General features: G+C 45.0%; 2 non-coding genes across 2 annotated transcripts; one reads left to right on the top strand and one right to left on the bottom strand.

Annotated features, from left to right (window-relative positions):
- Positions 1-7,240: 7,240 nt before the first annotated feature.
- On the bottom strand, positions 7,241-7,313 carry TRNAR-ACG (transfer RNA arginine (anticodon ACG)). Its single transcript has one exon. It is a non-coding gene; the product is annotated as a tRNA-Arg (tRNA).
- Positions 7,314-10,596: 3,283 nt separating this feature from the next.
- TRNAR-ACG (transfer RNA arginine (anticodon ACG)) lies at positions 10,597-10,669 on the top strand. The gene has a single exon. It is a non-coding gene; the product is annotated as a tRNA-Arg (tRNA).
- Positions 10,670-15,842: the final 5,173 nt, after the last annotated feature.

The following is a 15,842-nucleotide window of genomic DNA, read 5'->3' as shown; positions in this document are numbered from 1 at the left end:
AAGCCCAGGAAGGGAAGCCCTCATAGCAGTAGGGGCCCCCTTCAGAGAAAGTATTTCTATCTCTCTTAATTTATCCTTTAGATAAACCTGTCTCTTAATTTTGCTTGGAGCCCCCTGCACTCATCGTACGCTTATATGAATGTGCGGCTTGCCAGTGAACGTACGCGGACGGCCGAGAAAACAACCTCTGGCATTTCGGTACCTCTAACGTCCGAGATGTCGCGGAAACTAATTGTGATATTCTGGAAACGTTTTTCAGTGACTCGAGGGAGTAACTTTTTGCGATGACATCAACTCTCAACACGGAATCACATTCCACCAAGAGGTTTCACACGAAATCATACCTAAATAAGTAGACATACGCGTTGTTTTAAGGCGTTGCACACAAGTTTACTTGACGTCATGGCTGGAACACCGATAATTCATTTCAACACTGTAAAGAGTGACTACTTTGCTACTTTGGCGCGAACAAGCACTAGCTATGTTGAATGCAGCGGAGTCAACTAACCTGCATCATCACAAGACTATCACGTTCCCTGTGCTCCACACAGAGAAGGAAAAACATGCATGCAGGAGTTTCGTACGAGACCATGCTGTCTAAGCTAAGAGATGCGGATACACTTTAATAAACCCAGCAGTTCCGCACAGCTACGACTTGCAACGTGAATATTTGAAAGGAGAAGTGGCTGTGTCAGTCTCCCTCAGAAGAACGAAGTGTCGTTTCAATCAAACGCGACCGCCACAACGGCCGCAAGCGGTGTGATTCTGACTGGCTCCGCGAGATGGCGACAGCCTTTGCGCTACGTGCTAATGTTGCGAGTTGCTTAAAATTAGAACAACTATCGTACACCAGCTGGCGCCACCATCATAAGTACACCCACACACAGCACTGCCGAGCGCGTTGTACAAATTTTTACCTCGGTCTGAGTTCCTCTTCCTGTCTTTTTTTTTTAGTTTAGTAAAGAAAACTGCTATTTTCCAGGAGATCAGTGGGCCCCGGGGGTGTTTTGCAGTCTGGTGGTAGCCAGTACCGGCCGCGCTAAGAAATGACTGGTGGCGTCGATGACTGGCGGTTGCATAGGGGCGACGTACGGTTTTGGAGAAAATAAAAGAAGGTATTTATTGATTTATTTGTTTATTTATTAACAATACCGCAGAGTCGTATGACTCCAAGCAAGAGTGAGCACAAAAAATTACATGCATTAAAAGTTACACCACACATCACACCACACCACACAATAAGCATTAGCTTCATCACATCAGGGCATATAAGTAAGTCGGTCTTCAAAATCGCATGTAACACGCGCTTTGTAAGCTGTAAACAAAATGTCCCGGAAAGTTTTACTTTGCTGTACTATACTCTATCACGAAATGGACACTCATGAGTGATGGCTCGGGAGATACCGTATTTATGCAAATTTAAGGCGAGTTTTTTTTTTTTATCGAAAATAGAAAACAAAGTTATCCCTAGCATTACGTGGAGACCAAAAAAATACACTATACTGTACGTATTCACTCGCACATTGGTAGATGGGTCGCTCAGGTTGGCCCTCAGCTTTGGAAAACGAAAAAAAAAATAAGATTATAATGCCGCATTGATCTGAGCCAGAAATACCGATCAACACATATTGGAGTGGCGGCCAAGCAGTCAGAAACTTCTCGCTGGAAAGGGCGCACTGGCGTACGGAGTGCGGATTCGACGCATTATTCCGAGGAAATGCGGTAGAATACGCGCGACTTGAAGACATCGTAAGGTATTCGTTTTGTTCTCTGTAAGTTCGGCAGATTCCATCAACGTTCGCAGAGCTGCCCATACCACACGATAATAGCAGTAATCCACTTCAGGTGCAGGGAGAGCTTGGCGTTTGCTATTGGACTCGAAAAGTCGCTGTCGCTACTTTCTTCGGCATCGCTTTAATAATTGTTCTAATAATTGTTTTTTTTTTGGGGGGGGGGGGGAATGGAAATGGCGCAGTATCTGTCTCATATATCGTTGAACACTTGAACCGCGCCGTAAGGGAAGGGATAAATGAGGAAGTGAAAGAAGAAAGGAAGAACGAGGTGCCGTAGTGGAGGGCTCCGGAATAATTTCGACCACCTGGGGATCTTTAACGTGCACTGACATCGCACAGCACACGGGCGCCTTGGCGTTTTGCCTCCATAAAAACGCAGCCGCCGCGGTCGGGTTCGAACCCGGGAACTCCGGATCAGTAGCCGAGCGCCCTAACCACTGAGCCACCGCGGCGGGTGGGCATCGCTTTGGAAGTTGGAAATTTGGTTTGTGAGGAAAAGAAATGGCGCTGTAACTGCCTCACATATCTCGGTTCCTGACGCATCTTTAGGCGACATCTAAGTCAGAATTTTCCGACGGCTGTGCGCAAGACGACGACTCGGTTTAAATGTTGCCAAGAACGTACGCCACCGACATTCGGGAGGCATGACTCGCCGCTCGGTTGAGCGACAGGGATAAGTTTCGTACTTACTACAGTGCGTCTAATGCGTCTAAAGCGCACGGTCGACGCCGAAGCGATGGCGACTCGGTGGGAGTGCAGTAATTATATTCGCATCGGTCTTATCTGGCAAATTTCTTGGCAGCTATCTTGAAAGAGAAGGAGCGCGTGAAAGGCATTGGTTGAAGCACTCTGCTCGTAAACTTCTACTAATCTGTCCATGTACTGCAGCATCATTCCTCACATTATGTTCCAGTAATTTCATTTTTCCCATTAGGCACCGCCGTGTTACAGTGGTGTTTTTTTTTCTCCCTATCACGCCCGCATAGTTACCCCTTGCGTTGCAATCGTGGTCGCGTTACCTTTAGGAAATACGGCAGGTTGTGGAGTGGTCCAATCTGCCCTAGAGCGGAGAGTGGCTTGCGTGCAGTAGCAGAGCAGTGTAGCCTGATGACAGTTAAAGTGACTGGAACGAGAAAAGTTCCCTGTTCGTTCTCTCTTCAGTCCCAACCCCGCTACGAAATTTTTTTTCGTACTGTCTTGCAGCGCCGACCAAGACTACCACCGGCGCCGGAAATCATTCTAGGTTTTTTTTTTGTCTGCAATGTATTTTTCCCGCTCCAAAAGACATTTCGGCGCGAACATTGCGAACCCGGGCTAGATTTTGTATCAACGCCCATGCACTTGGAGTCACATAACGCAAGGAGCCCCATCCGAGCCCAAAGTTTCAAGGGCGTTTCTATTGTGAGCAGGCTTGTCGCGGCCTATCGCGGCGGCCGTGAAATCTATATACGGAGCGCATGAATTTCCGTTCCGAAACCTAATTGGTATAAAGACCTCATAAACTTTGTCCTTTGGATAGTGAAGCAGCAAAAACCAATGCAAGTAAGAAGCTCTGTTCCTTTAGGTCCATAAACGCGTAATTATGAAAACGTATGACTGTTCATAAGCTTTTAATGACCACGTAAATTTTTGCCGTTTATTTTAACCGTTAGCACCATGATAAAAATTATCATGCGCATATGAAAATTGCGAGAACATCAATCACGAATTTCGACCGACCTTGCTCATTGAAACCCGGCCCACGCGGCGTTTCCCAAACAACGCACTCGGATATTGGGTACTTCAAGTTGCCGCTTCATCTATGGCTTTCGTTTGTCTTTTTCTTTCCGTTTTAGCTACCTGCTTTTACTTGATTTTTGAACCAAAGCAATGCCCTTCTTTAATTCTGGATGCAATATAATTGTTGTCGGTGTGCAGGCAGCTAAAATACACATTTTCTTATTGATTCCCGGATTCTTCCTCTATTGTTCATCCATATGGTGCTGTCGCGACCGCAGCATGGCCTAAGTACATGTCACGGTTTCTGGGATCATAGCTTTGTTCTTGCCTGGAGCGTCTGTCTGTCTATGCGCAGTTTCCTATCTATGATTGCGCAACATGCTTATTTGCCTTGTTTGACGCGCCTTGTTGACGCATTGTGTACACTGACTTTTGTTTAGACATGTAGATTGATTGGAGACTGATACGTATTCAAATATCTTGTTGCGAGGCTTTGGGCCATACGAATATTTTCTTTAATGAAAAAATACATAATTTACTTGTCTAGACAGTGCGTAGCGTTGAAGAATTCGTTTGCAGCATCTAATACACAATGGCATTGGCAATGTCTTTGCAGTTATTATTAAAGTATTTGATCCCTCGACAAACTCTGTAAGCAGGAGGCCGCGTTGCAACGTGAGCCCCCCCCCCTCCCCCCCCCCCCTCGGCTTTCCCCTCACAAAATTTCTGGTTACGCCACTGATGACAATGTTGCTTTCTTTTTGCGGAGCAACGTTAATGCGTTGCTGTTAATGTCCTTTCACTTTTACTAGTATTTCTGAAACGTTGCCAGTAAACGTTAGAATATACCTTCCCTACATGCACATTATGCAACTTTCGTTTAAATGTGGTGAAATAACCTTGCAAAACCAGAAATATTAGAGCACAGCGCTTAAATCATCACTTTTCAAGGGGTAATGAGGGCGACATTGGAGGACTACAAGACTAACAATATGGCGCAACTAATACACTCACTTTTGAACGGGTAACATGGGCTCCAAATTCATATATACCCACACATGAATGGTGCCCCATAAGGGATATCCGTGAATCGGTAATGAGAATTAGGGGAAGTGTACTTAATCTATAGCAGATAGAATTTAAGAGATTTAACGGCAGGTGTCAGCTAGTGAAAAAAAAAACAACATCGTTACTGACGATCGCTGGAAAAGGTCTGGGGCACAGTGGTTTAAAAACATTGTAATGCTGCTTTATAGTTACGATGTGACCACTATAACTATACTTAGAAGACAGCACTAGCATAATGCTGAGCGTCACTAGTCTTTGTGATGGTTATTAGTTATTTATTAACATCCGCATAACGTTCCAATCAATGTAACATGTAACGTTGCTGAAATTTACGCAATAACTTTATAACATGATTCTCATGTTTCTTGCTGCCTGGCCAGGTTGAAACGTTGTGGCAGTTATTTCTGTTGTCTCCGAAAGGTAGAAAAGTACAAGCGGTAGGGACGGAGAAGATGACGGTACACTTAAGCAGGCAAAGTTTTCTGAGGCCACGCTTTTAAATTTGGAACCTATACTTATGTATTACCTGTCGAATTTAACGACGACGATGCCGGTACTTGCTCTGCGAGTTTTTGCTGAAAGAGTTCCCCCCCCCCCCCCAACTCTTAGGCAGACCAAAACCTTCTTTCAGCGCCCGTGTGTGTGTCTTCCTTTCTTGGTCCCGTCTGCTGCGCTGTTTCCATGCAAAGAATGCTACGAAACCCGTTCTGCCTTCGTATTCCGCCGCGTCTGTGTAAACCACCTTCTGTATGTTGGATAGTATTTTCTGTAGTGCTTTCGCTCTGTCCTTTCCTCTACCCTCATGGTGTACCGGATGAATGTTCCTTGGGACTGGTGGGATTCTGATTTTTAAAGCGAAAGCTTCACTACGACAGCCAGCGAGCGATTTCGGGTCGTTGCGCCGTATGCCGTATGTAGGCAGCCGTATACCGTATGTGGTGGCGGACGAACGACCTTGAGCCGCCGTTGCCTAGCAACACCGCAGCCGCTCTCCAACAAATGGCGCCGCCGTCGACGCCGCTTGCCGTTCCCGCTCGGTCCACCAGGTGTGCCACGCTGGGGTAGAGGGAGAGGAGGAGGTGTTGTCTCGCGGGGTGTATATATATATGCGCTAGTATTTCAGCGCCCGTCCTGTCATGTCCGTCTGTCCTCATGTTGTCGTCTGAAATAAGTAGCCCTGAATCGCGTTTCTAGAAACGGTGTTGTCAGTAGGCGGCATTCTCAAATTTTAAATAAACTGATTACCAAGCTAATTCACGTATAAAATAGTTCTAATATGTCTAAGCAAGCACACAACACTGTAACTCCAGTTGCACTCTTGGAAAACATTTTGCTCGATAAAACATTCAAGTTACGTGAAGTGCTAGGTTTACTCTCTAGTTAAGAAGTTACACATGATTCGGCTGTTATTCGTGTCATTTAGGGGAAGTATAGCCGCATTTATGCGACGCGCATTCAGTGTTGGTTAGGTTCCTGCGCAGCGCGTGCAGAGCAGCGCCCTGCTTCTTGTTGCGGAACTTACCTGCTGACTCACTTAACAAATTAATTACGCGAGAACACTTGTGCGAATGAAAGCACTGTGTTTTCATATATATAGCCAAGTGGCCATTAAATTGTGCTCCCAACCATATAACACATTATAAGAGAACAATTGCTCATTAGCATTAAGCCAAGCAGATTCATATGCCAACAAGGAAAGTTACCTAACTTCTACATAAACTTATTAGTTGAAGACAAATTCGTCGTGTGTTCTATCCCGGGACCAGTGCCTTACCGGGACAGCAACTTTACCAACTGAGCTAACTGGGGCGGCTGGCGCATGGTAGTACGAGAGCGTGTTGATCAACAACTTTGCAGCCGTATGGCTACGTTTGTGTGGATGTTAATGACTAATAAAACTGGTGTTGTTGATCAGTTCGTTATCACCTTACCATATACTGCTGGTTAGCCCAGTTGCTAGGTCCACTGTTTCAATGAGTTTATGGTCCCGGGTTCGAACCTGGGACCAGGACGAATTTTTCTTCCATTACGGATTTTCTGTGGATGATGTGAAGCCTCGCTTTGTAGCCGTATACATGCGCTTAGTTGTGTGCTAATGAGTAATTACTCCCATATTGCAAATCTACTCCTCCTTGGGGGATTCCCGTAAACAATGGACCGATATCACCCCTCTTGGTTCATTTAAGGGACCTTTGAAGCATTACTGCTCGATCGAGCTCTAGAACACAAGTATTTAATCATAATGATCGAGGCTCGATGGTAAGGACGTTAGATCGCTTTTTTTACTTTCTTTGTTTATTATGCATACAATGTCATAAAACGCATCAAAAGCATCAAGCCAGTCATACGGTTTTTGGATGCACCCCTAACATCCCCGATTTTGAAATACAGGTATTTGTATTTGTACAGGGAAAGAAATTTCAGCTCGCCTATTTTTTTCTTGTGAAGCAGAATGCCCTTTATTCTTCCTAAGCGATGGTGCGCACGACGAGTCGCTGCGTAGACACGGAAGCGTTCTCTCCGAGCATGAAGATGTGAGTTCTAAGGGGAAGATTCCTCGACCTTCTGGGCTAGTCCGAACGTTGACGGGGAAACTTCGCACAAAAACCAGACCCGTCGGCACACGCGTCCATGCTTTGAAAGCATAAAGGAAACAGATGCAAGCCTGCCAGGATTCGAACCTGTAATCATCTGATCCGTAGTCAGACGCGTTATCCGCTGCGCCACAGGCCCACTTCACGCACCCGCAAAATCAGTTCAATTTCAAATATGGCAAAGCCAATATCTTTCATAAGCAGGCGACGGTATTGCGACCCCGTCTTAACACTTTAATTCTGTCGAATCTACGTTCGCCAAGAGGATGGAAAGGGCGCGCACGCGCTGAACGCATGCAAAATATCTGGACTTTGAAAATGCGCCGCATACGCTCTCCTCACCAAAGGCCACAGCTATCATCAAAGCCCAAAGTGCGACGCCGCATGGAAACCTATCACGCGGCCCTTCCAGAGTCTAACAGTCCTATCGACAATAAAAAACGCTACGTACTCGAGAGGCTGTTTAAAATCAGAAATCGAAGGTCGCATGGTGTGTTCTTTTGAGTTCGCTGGAGGATTTCAAAGAACACGATGCTGGGACACTAAACGAAGCAACAATACATTGTCTCTGGCTGATTATTTAAGCAGCAGTTCTCTGACCATGACACAAACGTCCCTAAAGCGCGCAGCAATGTTTTCACAGGTTATGTAAAAGCAAGTACCTTGAGAAAGAACGCTTGATTCCGTTTAGCAATCTCTTCCTTAATAAGATTGTCGAAACCTGGATGGAAGGAATAAGGACTGAGATTAAAACCTGTAACCTCTGCGTTCTCGAGAGGAGGTAAAAGTAATCCAAAGAAAACCGCTCAGTCAGGGAATGAAATTTGTCAGTAACTTCCGCAGGAAAGCCCCACACAGCTCCTTCATGGCTATAGCCAAATGTTGCTAAAATAAAAGTAAAAAAAGGAGTTATATATATAGCTGCTAGAAACAGCAGTATGGATTACCGATATGAACAAAAAAATCAGTGGGTCACAGGAACAGCCGCGGCCGGGGAGAAGTTGTGTCTGGTGTACTGACGTAAACGCACAGGGCTTTCTGACCACCACGTTGTTAACATTTTCATATCCCTTTAGCCGCTTTGTAAACAGAGAGGGTGTGAAGCAAGTTGTTTCAACGGCGTCACATGTGCCTCAACATATGGTTTAACACTAAAATATAGCGTTCCACATATGATGAACACGTGTGTTAACATGTGTTCCTCATATGTGGTACGCTATGTTTTAGTAGCCCGGTGGGCCAAAAAATTAACATGCAGAATACCAAAGTAATGTTCAACAGTCTAGCAAGGGAACAGCAGTTCACAATTGGCAGCAAGGAGCTGGAAGTGGTAAAGGAATTCGTCTACTTAGGGCAGGCAGTGACCGCTGATCCGGACCTTGAGAGGGGAATAACTAGAAGGATAAAAATGGGCTGGAACGCGTATGGCAGGTTCTCTCAGATCATGGATAGCAGTTTACCAATATCCCTAAAGAGAAAAGTTTACAACAGCTGTATCTTACCAGTACTCACCTACGGGGCAGAAAAGTGGAGGCTAACGAAAAGGCTTCAGCTTAAGTTAAGGACAACGCAGCGATCCATGGAAAGAAAAAAGATAGGTGTAACGTTAAGAGACCGGAAGAGGGCAGAGTGGGTGAGGGAACAAACGCGGGTTAATGACATACTAGTCCAAATCAAGAGGAAGAAATAGGCTTGGGCAGGGCATGTGATGTGAAGGCAAGATAACCTTAAGGGTAACGGAGTGGATTTCAAGAGAAGGCAAGCGCAGCACGGCGAGTCAGAAGGTTAGGTGGGCGGATGAGAGTAAGAACTTTGCAGGCATAGGATGGGCGCAGCTGGCAATGGACAAGGGTTAATTGGAGAGACACGGGAGAGCCCTTTGCCCTGCTGTGGGTGTATTCAGGCTGATGATGATGATGATGATGATGATGATAATGATGATGATGATGATGATGATGATGATGTTTTAGTGTTACAGCGATGGCTGTAAATGTGGGACTGTCTCTGAGGTTTAGGAATAACGCTGTATGCGGAAAGCAAAAAGATGCCTCGTCGGCTAAATCGTTGTCTTCCTTCGGCGCAAAACACGGCTCCGACAATTTCTCATCTTTTCTATTCCTTTCACTTCTTTTCCTGCTCTCCCTTTCCTGTCTGCACAAGGCTATGGTAGTGGCCCCGTTCCTTCCAGTGCACTGGCTCCTACTCGTTCCTTTTCATTTTCTGACAGCCACTTACTACTATTACTACTGCTTCTACTACACTACTATTACTCGCATGAGGGCAGCCAGCAGTCTCCGAAACCAAGATGCGTAGGGGATGTTTTTCTGTTATAATTCTTTTGAATTCGTGGTGGTCATCATCGGGATATTAATCAGGTGATTACTGTTTAAAGATAATTGATTATAAAGCAAAATAAAAACAACCACATGCTACTGGTGGGATACGAACCCACGACCTGCGAATATTGCGTCAGGTGCTCTACCAGCTGAGCTACGGCGACGGCTGTCAAGTGTTTATGTCAGTACACCAGACACATGTTTGTCAGTAGACCAGACACAATTTCTCCCCGGCCGTGGCTGTTCCTGTGACCTACTGATTTTTTTGTTCATGTCGGTAATCCATACTGCTGTTTCTAGCAGCTATATATCTAACTCCTTTTTTTACTTTTATTTTAGCAACATTTGGCCATGGCCATGAAGGAGCTGTGTGGGGCTTTCCTGCGGAAGTTACTGACACTTTTCATTCCCTGACTGAGCGGTTTTCCTCGGATTACTTTTACCTCCTCTCGAGAACGCAGAGGTTACAGGTTTCAATCTCAGTCCTTATTCCTTCCATCCAGGTTTCGACAATCTTATTAAGGAAGAGATTGCTAAACGGAATCAAGCGTTCTTTCTCAGGGTACTTGCTTTTACATAACCTGTGAAAACATTGCTGCGCGCTTTAGGGACGTTTGTGTCATGGTCAGATAACTGCTACTTAAATAATCAGCCAGAGACAATATATTGTTGCTTCGTTTAGTGTCCCAGCATCGTGTTCTTCGAAATCCTCCAGCGAACTCAAAAGAACACACCATGCGACCTTCGATTTCTGATTTTAAACAGCCTCTCGAGTACCTAGCGTTTTTTATTGTCGATAGGACTGTTCAGACTCTGGAATGGCCGCGTGATAGGTTTCCATGCGGCGCCGCACTTTGGGCTTTGATGATAGCTGTGGCCTTTGGTGAGGAGAGCGTGTGCGGTACAATTTCAAAGTCCAGATATTTTGCATGCGTTCAGCGCGCGCGCGCCCTTTCCATCCTCATGACGAACGCAGATTCGACAGAATTACAGTGTTAAGACGAGGTCGCAATACCGTCGCCTGCTTATTAAAGGTATTGGCTTTGCAATATTTGAAATTGAATTGATTTTGCGCGTGCGTCAACTGGGCCTGTGGCGCAATGGATAACGCGTCTGACTACGGATCAGAAGATTCCAGGTTCGAATCCTGGCAGGCTCGTATCTTTTTTCTTTCTTTTTTTCATAGCATGGACGCGTGTGCCGACGGGTCTGGTTTTTGTGCGAAGTTTCCCCGTCAACGCCCCGACTAGCCCAGAAGGTCGAGGAATTTTCCCCTTAGAACTCAAATCTACATGCTCGGAGAGAACGCTTCTGTGTCTACGCAGAGACTTGTCGTGCGCACCGTCGCTTAGGAAGAATTAAGTGAACTCTTCTTCACATGTAATAACTAGGCGAGCTGAAATTTCTTTCTCTGTAACACTTTTGATGCTTTTTATGTCATTGCATGCATAATAAACAAAGAAAAAGATTAAAAAGCGATCTAACGTCTTTACCATCGATCATCGATCATTATGAATAAATACTTGTGTTGTGGAGCTCGAGCGAGCAGTAATAATTCAAAGGTCTCTTAAATGAGCCAAGAGGGGTGATGTCGGTCCAATGTTTACGGGAATCCCCCAAGGTGGAGTAGTTTTGTAATATGGGAGTAATTACTCATTAGCACACAACCAAGCGCAGGTATACGGCTACAAAGCGAGGCTTCACATCATCCACAGAAAATCCCTAGTGGAAGAAAAATTCGTCCTGGTCCCAGGTTCGAACCCGGGACCATAAACTCATTGAAACAGTTTACCTAGCAACTGGGCTAACCAGCAGTATATGGTAAGGTGAAAACGAACTGATCAACAACACCAGTTTTATTAGTCATTAACATCCACACAAACGTAGCCATACGGCTGCAAAGTTCTTGATCAACACGCTCTCGTACTACCATGCGCCAGCCGCCCCAGTTAGCTCAGTTGGTAAAGTTGCTGTCCCGGTAAGGCGCTGGTCCCGGGATAGAACACACGACGAATATGTCTTGAACTATTAAGTTTATGTAGAAGTTTGGTAACTTTCCTTGTTGGCATATGGATCTGCTTGGGTTAATGCTAATGAGTAATTGTTCTCTTGTATTATGTTATATTGTTGGGAGCACAATTTCATGGCCACTTGGCTATATGTAAGAAAACACAGTGCTTTCATTCGCACAAGTGTTTTCGCGTAATTAATTTGTTAAGTGAGCCAGCAGGTAAGTTCCGCAACATGAAACAGGGCGCTGCTCTGCACGCGCTGCTCAGGAACATAACCAGCACTGAATGCGCGTCGCATAAATACGGCTATACTCCCCCTAAATGACACGCATAACAGCCGCATCATGTGTAACTTCTTAACTAGAGAGTAAACCAAGCACTTTACGTAACTTGAATGTTTTACCAAGCAAAACGTTTTCCAAGAGTGCCACTGGAGTTATATTGCTTTATGTTTGGTTAGACATATTAGAAGTATTTTATACGTGAATTAGCTTGGTGATTAGTTTATTTAAAATTAGAGATTGCCGCCCACTGACAACACCGTTTCTAGAAACGCGATTCAGGGCTACTTATTTTAGACGACCACATGTGCACGGTTCATGACAGGACGGGCGCTGAAATAAGTAGGGTGGAATTACTTTCCTAGAAACAATTCATCACCAACTAGCCCCGCAACGTGCATTATTAAGCGACAACACAGGTTCCGGGGATATCCCAGTCATCGTCACATATGCTCATCCCGACAAGTGCTTCCGAGGGATGATCTAGGGATGCCCTTGTTCTAGGTTTCCCGACAGGTTATCCGGCGGGTATCCCGTTCGGCATTATTAAACGCACTTGTACATCATATACCCTTCTTTCCTGTATCTCAGCACATACACGCGTGACATTTGCATTTAAAGTGTCTTTTATAGCAAAAAAATCGTAATATTTCAAGTCAGGCGTATCTTAAGGATGCGCTTCTCAAAACGCTATACAACCATGCTTGCAATATAAGATGCAAAACAGTGAAAGTTTCCTAGTACGCACTTTTCGACCCGATCGCACATTCCTTCATGCCCAATATACTCAAATATTTCATTGTTCTGTCACCGATTTTGTGGTTTGGAACTACGCTTGCATTTTTACAGTCAGGTGCTAAGCCTCCTTGTTCAAGACAATGGTGAACTAGAGTAGTCTAGTTCACTATATTCAAGAGTTTTCAAATAACAGTTTTTTTTTCGCTTCAGCCGCCATAAAATGTTGCGTATACAAGTGTTTAAGGCTGCATGCAAGTGCTTCAGAAATGCATCGCTATCGATTGGCACTTAGAAGTACCTGTATTACATTTAGACTATCCTCTCTATCATCTTCCAGCCACACCTGGATAGTATTGATAGCCCATCCTCCAACCATCTCAGCGATGTGGACTGCGCATCTAGTGGTTGCAGTTTCGGTTTAAATCGAAAAAAAGAAAACAATAAACGTATCGCGAAATTATTTTTTGAAATTCGGTTTTAAAGAGTGTAGACACCAAAATTCTGGTTGGCGTGTTCTTTGTTTCAAACGTTGCGTATTGCCTCAGCACGCGTGATACACGCTGAGCTATTCATATATGCGTGATAAATAATTTATTATTTCATTACTTATATTGCAAAAAGTGGTTTTTGAGGAAAGGAAATGACTCAGTAACTGTTCGATCTCGGTTTCAGTTTCCGAGTTCGATATCTGCTGCTCGCTTTTTGCTGCTACTTGCATACCCAACAATTCTGAACAAAAGACTTTTTGAACGGGATACTATGAACACACTTTGTTCATACAGTACAAGCTTTCACTATAACAATGAATAGATCCGCAGATCTCCCGTCAGCAGACTTGCTTTTTTTTGCGATTACCATTTCTGCAATCGTCGCAAGCGCTCCCCATTGGTTTTCTATGGCAGGCTTAACTGTTCCATGCGAGCTATATAAAAACCTTAAAAGAAAGATTTTACTACTCATTGAACTAATTGACCATTACATTCAATATTTCAATAACAGTACCTTAAGAATGTTGTACATGAGCAAACAGTCAGTGTATTCGCCAAATGAATGGTTCAAGATGATTCTACAGAATAAGGCATTTACCGCGCGAGTACATAACTCCCCCAGGAACGCTCACGTGACGACCATGCAGTGCACCTCGGCGTAACTTTTGTTTACATATCTGCATGCGTATACAGGCATCAGTTGTGCGTTCGTTGTTCATGAAATGCAAGCTACGTTCAACTTAGATTAAACAATCTCTTCTATTTTGCGTCGGTTGTGCGTTTGCCTTTTTACGCAATTCGATAACTCTGCAAGAATCGCCGACGAATGCGAGCGCCAGCATGGGGATGCTCCATAGCCAGGTGGTGACACCGCCTAGAACCGGCGTTTCTCGCTCGTAATAACTGCTTTTTTTTCGATTTGTCCCGCACATGACTTTTAATTGCTTTATCTAGAAGTATATTTGGTGCCAATCTGCAACAATCAAAATGGCTTAATCAGTAGTCCACAAGTGACGCCGACGACTACAATAGCTGCCGGGCGCCTGCAGCATTAGCCGGAAGTCTGGGTCACACCGCCTAGCAGGCGATTTCCGGTCGATGTGTTTGCTTCCTAAGATATAAGCAGTCGTCGATTTCAGGCTATTGTTGTCAAAACTAGGCTCGATGACCATTTGTATTCGCTTAAACTTCTGAACTCGCTCTCCACAATCGCCGACATCGCACATACGAACCCCGCGGACTCGGTAGGCCTATTCGTACCGCTGGTGAGTGTCGAAGGGTGAACATAAGAAATGTAGTCGCTCGTTTCGCTTACTTGTAATACGGTGAAGGTGTAGACAAGAACCACCAGTCAAAACGTCGTCGCATTCCTCCCCCGCCCCCCCCCCCTTCCGTACCCCCCGACCGTATCCCCGCAAACTTCTTAATCTCATCCGTCCACCTAACTTTATGCCGCTGCCTGCAACGCTTGCCTTCTCCTGAATTCCACTCCTTTACCCTTAAGGACCAGCGGCTATCTTGCCTTCGCATTACATTCTCTCTCTCTGATATCGTTCCCAAATTTCTACATCATTAACTATCGCTTTAGCGATGGGTCTCGATTGTGAGAAAGAACATTTATGTACTCTTTGGAGCTCAATTGAAATACATTTTAAGCGTTGGTTGCATCCAATACATGGCCGTGGGTTACCTTATATAAGCACCAAGCCCATAGCAAGCTTTTTATATCATCAAAATTTGGTGTCTCAACCATTTTAACACAAAAAAAGGCCGTTATCGTCCACACGTGCGGCATAGCTTGCTGGCTATTGAGTCTGAGTTACAATAGGTCACGAGAGTGAATGAACAAAGAGCGGAAGCCAGAAGTGCGGTGAGACAGATTGACCGTTGGATTAGGTAATGCAGTGTTACGTTATGATCCACTGCTCCACTACTTTTGACAGACGATGGCTGCAGACCGAGAGTCTCGACCACCTGTCCTGCTAGCGCAGCGCCCTCCCATCACAGACTGTCATAACGTTGTCAGAGTACTTACTTGGTTATGGAGCTTTCTGACGTCAAGTAAGGACACTGACCCCGTTTGTAACCGTAACAATCCCCGGACAATAAGTCGATACCATGCACAAGCGTCTTTTTGTGGCTTCCACGACTGTTCAGCGGAACTTTTATGGCTGCCATTGTCATGCGGACCGCGGGTTCTGGATTCTTGCTTCGGTCAGATTTTCTTTATATGTAATACGAAACTTCGCTGTTGTGAAGCGTTTTGGTTCTTTCACAGTTTGTTCTCTGAGTGAAGCAGAGAGCATTGCATCGCAAGAATACACTTCGAATTAAGCAGATGAAGTTTTTACAACGTGAAGGCGACTAGACAAAAAGGTCCGGTTCCACTTGCATAAGCGAAGTAAGTGTGTGTTGCTCCCCCGTACATTGTTTCCGATAACTTGTTTTTTAGTTTAGTTGTTGCGGAATTGTTCACATTGTGGAAGGGCCGCGTGATAGGTTTACATGAGGCGCCGCCTCGCGTGTTTTGGGCTTTGCTGACAGCTGTGGCCTTTGATGAGAAGAGCGTCTGCAGCGTTCGGATGCGGTCAGTGCATATGCGCGCTTTCCATTCTCACGGCGCAAACAGATTCGGCATAATTAAAACGTTATGGCGGAATCGCAATACCGTCTCCTGTTTATGAAAGGTATGGGCTTTGTCAGATTTGAAATATAAATATTTTTGTCGACGAGCTAAGTGGGCCTGTGGCGCAACGGATAACGTGTCCGACTATGGATCAGAAGATTCCAGGTTCGAAACCTGACAGGCTCGC

The sequence above is a fragment of the Amblyomma americanum genome, chromosome 1, assembly GCF_052857255.1.
Source record: "Amblyomma americanum isolate KBUSLIRL-KWMA chromosome 1, ASM5285725v1, whole genome shotgun sequence".
Taxonomy (NCBI): domain Eukaryota; kingdom Metazoa; phylum Arthropoda; class Arachnida; order Ixodida; family Ixodidae; genus Amblyomma; species Amblyomma americanum.
The sequence above is the reverse complement of the archived record's forward strand: the minus strand, read 5'-3'. Positions and strand labels throughout refer to the sequence as shown.